The sequence below is a fragment of the Adiantum capillus-veneris genome, chromosome 9, assembly GCF_014529385.1.
Source record: "Adiantum capillus-veneris isolate H3 chromosome 9, ASM1452938v2, whole genome shotgun sequence".
In the NCBI taxonomy this organism is placed as follows: Eukaryota; Viridiplantae; Streptophyta; class Polypodiopsida; order Polypodiales; family Pteridaceae; genus Adiantum; species Adiantum capillus-veneris.
The window spans coordinates 140,015,680-140,024,485 of record NC_140939.1 but is presented as its reverse complement, the minus strand read 5'-3'; the positions used below and the strand labels follow the sequence as shown (position 1 = coordinate 140,024,485).

Below are 8,806 nucleotides of genomic sequence, written 5' to 3'. Positions count from 1 at the left end.
CTTTCTTGTCCCGACATATACACATACTCATCGGAAGAATGAACTACAATTTAAATCAGGGAAAGGGAAAGTGAGTAATAGTCATACACACAAACTATAGATAGAATATGGAGTATGAAGATTACTCGAAGCATCTTGTTCCAATCATGAGACTTCAACACATACAATTGAACGCTTCCACCCTTCTTCTCTTTTGTGAAAGCTCCCTTTAGTGACCTCATGTATCCTGTTGGTGTGCGAATAGAGGCAATGGTACCCTTCACCTTGTCTCATTCTTCTTTGGCTAGCATCCATGGTGCTTTAGGAAGCACAATCTTTTCATTTGGGGCAGGACGTGGAGTAGAAAAGGTGGGGAGACATTTTAAAAGCCTCTAATCCTCCCTCGCACCAAAAGAGTCCTTCTTGCCAATAATGTGGTCCCATAGTGTCTGGGCTACATTCTTGAATATGTGCATGGGATCCAAGAGGTGTTGTATTTTTACGTCCTTCCAATATAGAAGCCTTAAAAATATGGAATACCTTGATATACCTTTTTGTGGAGGACACGGAGCCGGATTGTTGTTGTGGTGTTCTTCCCAAATGGTTGCCCAGTCTGCCATCGTGAGATTTAGAGGGGTCTTACCATTTGTTGGAGCCTTGTGCTTATTATGCCCTTGGGGTAAGAAATGATGGTTGTTTGGATAGATTACCTTTCGCAAGGAATCGAGCCTCTCTGTCACCAACGATGGCCGCAAGTAGGACATGCATTGTGCCCCGATGTGGACAACCCTGAATACATATCATATGGTTTGAGCGATGAGTGAACTAAAGTGAACTAAAGGGAGAGAGGGAAAGAGGGAGAGAGAGATACAGGAAAGGGGTTACCAGAAATCTCTCCAAGCCTAGGATAGTCGTGCATAGTCCATATAAGTATTTCCTTCACAATGGCCTCTCCCCCCCCCCCCCCTTTGCAAGTGAGGCATCGACAACAGGAATACCTCTCCATAACTCCTCCAACTCCTCGATGAGGGGCTCGAGGTAGACGTCAATATTTGACACTTTGTACTTCCATGGCACAAGCAAGGAAAGAAGTATTTTGCCCTTCTTGGTTGTTTTCCATGGTGGAATATTGTAGTTGACAATCACCACAGGCCAAGTGCTCCATGAAGTAGATTTAGTGCCAAAGGGGTTGACACCATCACTTGCTAATCCCAAGCCTCAAGTGTCAAGACTCCAACCCAAACTCTGGCCATTGAGTTTTGATGTAGGCTCCATGCAGGTGAATCGGCAGGCACACGCATCATTCCATCATTTGAGCGATGGTTTGCGTGCCATGAAAGAAGCTCCACGATAGACCTGCTTTTAAACATGTGTTGGATGCGAGGAATTAATGGAAAACATCTCAATACCTTGCGAGGTAGGTGCACCCTGCTCACTGCCGTCTTGTATCGTGCCTCCTCGCACACGAAACATGAGGTAGCATGTGCATGCTCATTGTGGCATAGCATGCAATCATTGATGCATGCATGGATGCACTCATACTCCATTCCAAGAGCAGTGACATACGATCTAGCTTGTTGAAGATCTAGAGGCATGTGGTGATCTTCTGGCAACATTTTGCCCATCAAACTACAACAAACATGTGTATTAGTATAATTGCTAGAAGATGGCACCATAAGCGAGTGGAGAGTATATAAAAGCCACATTCCATACTTACAGAAGTAGTGCATTGACACTTGCATTACTCCAACCAAATTTTTCTTGCAAGTTGAGCGATGCTTGGAGCACCGAGTACCGTGCACCGTCGTAAAGAGATGTCCGGGCACTCATCATCAATCTATTCTCCAATGGGGTCATTGATTCACTCATGCATGGATTACCGCAATGTACCTTTGGTTTTACCACGGTTGAGAATGTGATGATATCTAAAGAGATGCAATTGACCTTTGGTACTACTAGTCTCTACTTAGGTCTACTAGTATGTATATGTATCTACATGTTTGTGTGCTAATATATATATTTATTTATGCATGTATGTAGGCACTAAGTACGGGAACATAGCACCCGAAGGTTAGACGCTCCCTCTTGGGTATAGTCCTCTTTTAATCATGGCGTTTGCGGTCATTGATCCACTCATGCATGGATTACCGCAATGTACCTCTGGTTTTACCATGGTTGAGACTGTGATGATATCTAAAGAGGTGCAGTTGGCCTTTGGCACTACTAGCCTCTACTTAGGTCTACTAGTATGTATATATATCTACGTGTTTGTGTGCTAATATACTTGTGTACGTAATTATAGATAAGTGAGTAGAGAGGAAAGCTTAATCTTATATTGCTCTTTGTATTGTAAATGTTTGATGAGAGACCAACTAGTAGGGAACAACCAGCTGACTCTTCTTTTGGTTGGTTCACATCCAGCACGGCTCCCACCCGCGGTGGACATCGCCTCCAGTGGACCCGGGTCTTGAGTCAGTGAGAATAAGCAAATAAATAAAGAATGTTTTTGGCTAGTTAACCCTAAACCACGAGTGTCATAGGTTTATTTTTGTTATTTGTAGGCATGGCCATCCTACACCTACCCTTCTGAGGTTCCTCCATTAGTCGTAGATCCAGACCTACAGTGGGCTCTCTCTTTACGAAACCAATATCTGCAAGAGATAGAGACTTTGTTTGGTCCCTACACTCCACAGTAGCTTGCAACCTATGGTATTTCTCCCCAGACTACACCATGGGGGAGTCAGGGAGGGACTCCTTACCTACAGAGCCTCGCACTGACGGCACCTCAGTCTATTGCCCCTTCTTATCATCCTACTCCCCTTCCATCGCAGGGTCCCACTCCCATCGCATCACAGGGTCCTACGCCACTCTATTCCACTCCTGCTTCACCAGAACACCGTCGACGAAATTCCTCTAGCAGCGTGCGTCGACGCTCGTGTCAAGGCAGTGAGCGCCGTGAGAGACGAAGTGACGGTGGATCTTGTGGTTTCGCTTGTTTTGGTAGTGACGGGGGAATGGAGTCCCCACTTTCAGAGCGTGCCGTCCCTGACGCAAAGGACGAAGATACTGACACACCCGTGCCAGACACGCATGGGTGCTACTATAGGGTTAAATATGGCTGGGAGGTGGACTTCGATATAGCATACGACAGGGCATTTCGACGCCATCTACAAATTCTTATAAATTCAACGTATAAGAACTGTTTTATAAAGTTTAGAGACCAACCGTCCGATCATGCGCGGTACATTAAGGACGCTCAGTTAGCTAAATTTCCAAATGCTCCTGATCAACATTTTTCACAACAGTGGTTGAAGAGCTACATAAAGACATTTCTGAAAAACAAGTAGTCCATTGTGCGGCACGCAGCAGCCAAGCAGGTTAGAGATCCAGACAGGAGCTACCATGGTGGCAACATGGCAGTCGCGGAGTGGGAGTGGACAATTCAAGAGAAGAGTGATCAAGCTCAACAACGCGATGTTCACGCAAGGCAATCTCCCACGCACTATGGCTCAGGAGGCGAGGGAGGTTGGAGAGATAAATATGTAAGAATGATTAATTTATAACATCGATTGGTGATAAAAATTATTGTAGTTGATGATTTGTAATTGTTATTGCTAATTAGAAAATATCACTCTCTCGACCAACCAGAGAGATGGTCAAGTATCGGAAGAGACATATAGAATTTGATACTTGGTGAGGGTTGTTCAAAAACAACCACATCTCTCGCGAGCAATTCGACGCGGCAGTTGGATCACTACAAGCGGTAAGATTAAACAAGTAATTTTGTATCAATTGTTTTGAGATGTTGATAATTGTTAAATTTGGTTTGGGTTTATATAGAGTCAAAGTGATCAACAATACGTGCCTCTGAACGACAACGAGATAGAGGAGGATTAGATAGAAAAAAAACTTGTTCAAACTTTCGTAAAGTCCCAATGTGGCACAATGTATATACAACTATTTACTTTTTATTGTAACTTTTTGAAATAGTTGATCTTTTGCATTTTAAATTGTCAAGGTGAAGTAAATTCAATTTTAATTATTTGATATTTTTTAATACTCTTCCAAAAAACAATTGATGTTTCATTGTTTAATGCAGGTAAAAAATAAAGGTGCTCATTTGGGCCACCCAAAATTGGGTGGCCCAAATGAGCACCCTTATTTTTGAATTGGCGTTTAGCCACAATAAACGCAGTAATATCTGCGGCAACTGGCATGATAATAGCAGTGGATATATTATCGCGATTATTACCGTGTTTATTGCTGACAAAACACTACCACGTACAGAGCCGCGGTTATTGCCGCTCCCGCAAATTTTTCTCTCTCCTTTTCCCTTTGTTTTTCCATGGCAATGTTAGCAGTTATAGACAACTCTTCTTATAGTGTTTGAAATGCTTCAAAAAACAAAGAGATGATAGGCTAAAACTACCAGAACAAACCTGGACCATTAAAACCTAATTATGAAAGTAACACAAATCACGATCCTTCACTCTATAGGTCATCAAATGTGTGTATGTGTGTGTAGCCATATGCTATTGAAAGTTATGTGTGATTCTTTTTGGTTGTTCCTTATATACATTGGAGTTGTATGTATTGCATACATAGTGCTTGTTGGAGCACCCATCATTCATGGTCTATATTGGGCACTCTCATTAACAACCCTCTCTTTTAGAAATACGATCTTTAACATTTTCATCAAATAGGACAAAAGGGTTAGTTTTAGTGCGCTTGTCTCCAAGTAGTCTCGTGATTAACGTTTCCAAAGTGAGTTACTGCTAATATAAGCTTTAACCGGGTTTTAATGCATTCATCTCTTAGTTAACATTTTCAAAGCAAGTTACTACTAATATAATGGGTTCGAATGCATTGGCCTCCAAGTCGTCTCCTAATTAACATTTCCAATGTAAGTTACCATTAATATATGCTTTAGATGGGTTTAGAAGTGAGAGCTCACTTATAGTATACCTTAAGGATGCCCCCCCCCCCCCCTCCCCTCCCACACACACACACATTGATTTCTACTATCCATCATTCATGCAATATGCATATGTGAAGAAAGAATCGCAAGTGTGAGAAGCTAATTTGAGAGGGATATTAAGCTTATCATATCGTTTTGTTTCAAGATATAAAACATAAGATATGGTTGTTGCTTAACTTGCAAACCATAAGATGTGGTCTCGATATATCTAGAACACAATGAATTCATACACGGTAGAAAAGGACTTGCCAAAGCCACATGGGGCCCTCAAGTAATATACTACCTAAATTTCCATAGTTGTGTTGTCAAGGTTTACTTGTTCAAGGATACTACTTTCATAGGCCACCTTCTTCTGTGATTAGTGTCTTGCTCAAAGAAAACTATCTTCAATAGGCCAGGACTTGCCAAGGCTACATGGGCCCCCCCAAGTAATACTAGTTGTGTTGTCAAATTTTGCTTGTCCAAGGGGTACTACGTTCATAGATAATCTTCTGTTGTGATTACTACGTGGTTCAAAGAATCCTTGACAATGAAGACGATGGTTGAAAAATGTGGCAAAGCACCGTAGAGAGAGGCAAGGTGTACTTTTCAAGAAAGGTCATTAGGTTATAACCAGTATTTTTTGTATAAACATAAGTGGGGTGTGACGCATGGAAGGTTGAAAGGAGGAGGAAAAAAAAAAGGGAGATGGGTTTGAAGGGGGAGAAGGGACTTGGTCTTGAAAGGGAACGCGGTTGGGAGTGGGGGAGAGAGCGAGAGGGAGGGAGGGATACAAGTATAAATAGGAGCGTTGAAGTGGAGGTCCATGCACAGCATAATTTCGCTATAGCACTATCGTGTTGCTCACAGTACTTGTGAGTACCTCAACTGATCTGTAGTAAGCAGTTGATCATTATATATAGCATACAATGGCGCAATCCGCACTCCTTGGTCGTGCCTATATGCTAGTGATAGTGTCCTGCCTCGCCTTAATGAATATGGGCAATCGCGTGCAGGCTGCAGATGAGGACCCCCTGCAGGACTTCTGCGTAGCCGACGTCGACAATATGCAAATCACGCTCAACGGCCTCACCTGTAAGCCCGCCGCCAAGGTGCAGAGCGCGGACTTCGCTAGCCCTCTGCTCCGCCAGCCGCGCAACCTCAACCAGGCGCTGGGTGTGGCCGTCAACCTGGCCAGCGCTGGCACCTTCCCGGCCCTCAACACGCAGGGCCTCTCCATTGCCCGCATTGACTTTCAGCCCCGGGGCCTCAACCCCCCGCACGTGCACCCGCGCGCCACCGAGGTTCTCTTCATGGCGCAGGGCGCGCTAATTGTTGGCTTCGTCTCCACCACCGACAACACCCTCTTCCAGCAGACGCTGCAAGAAGGCGACCTCTTCGTCTTCCCCCGCGGCCTCTCCCACTTCCAGCTCAACCCTGACGCGCACAAGCCTGCCCTCGCCATCTCCGCCCTCAACTCGCAGAACCCCGGCGTCTCCCAGCTCGCTCCCGCTCTGTTCGCGGCTCAGCCCCCTCTGCCCAAGGAGGTCCTGCAAATCGCCCTCGGTCTTAACGACCAGCGCGAGATCGACCGCATTATAGCCGGCGTCGCCACCACCGTTTAGCGATATGCATCAGCGTCATCATCCATGCTCACTAAATAATCATCCATGCTCACTAAATAAGAGTTTTTAATGTGTGGTAATTTTCCCCATTGTACTTATATAAGAAGCCTTGTAAAACTATTTCGGATTTTGACATCTATATGATCACTAGCTACGATTTTGGAAATCTAATATATATTTATATTGGAAAAATTATAAGGTTGAGACCTTAGAACCTACAAATATTTTTGAAACAGCGAATTAAATTATCAGAACTTGGATAACCACAATTTCCTTTCACTAGTACATGACATGTCACCTCTGTCCACAAATATCACACCACCTTCTAGGGTGAAGGAGTAGTAATAAGACATGCCCCAATAAATAGACACACTATTCTCTAATAAGCACACCAACGCATGATTTGTCGGCGTAGGGGAGCTCCATTGTTTCGTGAAATTGAAGCTAAGTTCAACCATGGTGCATCTCCGTCTCTTTTCTAGCACCATTGGCGCATGTCTAAGGCTTAAACGATCAGATTTTGCCTCGAAAATTATGCATGAGTTGTGTGCAGGTCCACTTGAGGAGTTTCCTTTTTTGCAAAAAACCTCTTCTCGTTGGGCATCCTTTGCGCCTCTCAAAGACGACTCTGTGCGTAAATGGATGGAGTGTGCCCTCCTCAATGTGCCCTCCTCAATCTCGTGATGTCTATGTTGGCTCCTCTACCATATGAGAACTTTCTTTCCATAACCTTTTCAACCTCATAATGGTTTTCCTTTAACGACATTTTGTCAAGCTCTAACAAGAATTCATTCACCTCTTGATTCTTAAGAGTTTGTGACCCGTCCTTTGGACATTTACAAAAGCAACTAGAGAAGTAGCATAGAGTCCCGTGGTCTCACACATGCATACAATCACTAAGAAGTTATTTTTGGCCTACCCAAAAGGCAAAGGCTATAGAGATGTCTTCTCGTTTTGCTGACTAAAATAGAGAAAAGGTAGAGTTGTATTTTCAAGCATTTTTTGGTAGGCCAAAAAATATTGATTGGTTGAAATAAGATAGTGGGCACTCATTTAAACGAAGAGTGTGTAAATCTAATGATGGACATGTTTTGAGTTTTGAAATGTGAAATGAATTCTCATTTACCAAGAAAAGAGTTTGGACTGCCATGCTATCGTGTGATTAGCCTAAGTTAACATGGAGTTTCAATGTTACATGAGCCACTAAACTTGCAATGCTTGAATGTTGAAGAGACGTTTGGCACAACCCTTGAGGAGAGGAGGGTGGGCACGAGGCAACGATATCGCAGACTTGACTTGACGCACATCGTTGTTGCGTCTTTATTGGATGAGGTGTTGCAATTGAGTCTTTGTTAGAAGCTGGACACACCTTACAAAAAATGACTGCTCGGCGGATTATTATATTTTGTAATTATTCATTTATTAAGAAAACCCGACATTTCACCTTTATAAATAGAGCTTACAGAAGTTTCCAGATTGTATCCCAGTTTTGACATTTAGATTGAGTAGATGGTTAAATTGGAACATTAGGGTTTGAGATTGTAAGGTATTTATACCACTTTTTGACCTTAATGAAAAAACCTTTGTCATTTTAAAAAAAGGTTGTCTGTGAGTGAGCGTTACTGTGTACGAGAGACAATGAGAGCTTCATCTTGACGCTACGCGTACACCGGTGATCGGAATCGAGTGCAAAGAAGTGCAGTGTGTTGCCCCCGATGAGAGCTACGCGCCAATACCTACATTGCGAGCGTACGGTCCGGTTTTGTGAGCTCCATCTACGAGCTTCATCTGGTGATTCGGTGAGCATACGTTATCCGTTTTCGCATTTCAGCATATCCACGCATTCGCATTGAGTAGAGCTATACATTAGGCACTTTAGTTTATGGAAACCACGACCTGCAAATTTCGGCCAGACATCCTACGTGATTTTGCACCGGGTGTTTTGGGTTGAGATTTTGGTTCATAGACTTTAGGGAGAGTGACCTATTGGTATTAGTAGGGTCTCCTTCAAGTTCTATGGCGTTTCGAGATTGTTTGATGGATATTCGGCTCTAGAAATCGTTGTAGCAAGTTTCCTCTTATGCACTCCTGAAGGCTGTATCTTAGACATTGGGTAGAGACCTCTGTAGGAATGAATCGAAAGTCAGTTGAGTGTAGACCCTATGCTTGCTTCCACGTGCCTGCGGGTCAAGCTTCGTCCTTAGCTGACAAATCTTGTTAAGTGAGTTCTTGCTCTACTCACTTC

At 43.5% G+C, this 8,806-nt stretch overlaps 1 pseudogene; it reads left to right on the top strand.

Moving 5' to 3' along the window:
- Positions 1 to 5,753: 5,753 nt before the first annotated feature.
- Positions 5,754 to 6,753, top strand: LOC147451263 (germin-like protein 8-2 pseudogene; annotated as a pseudogene).
- The last annotated feature ends 2,053 nt before the right edge of the window (positions 6,754 to 8,806 follow it).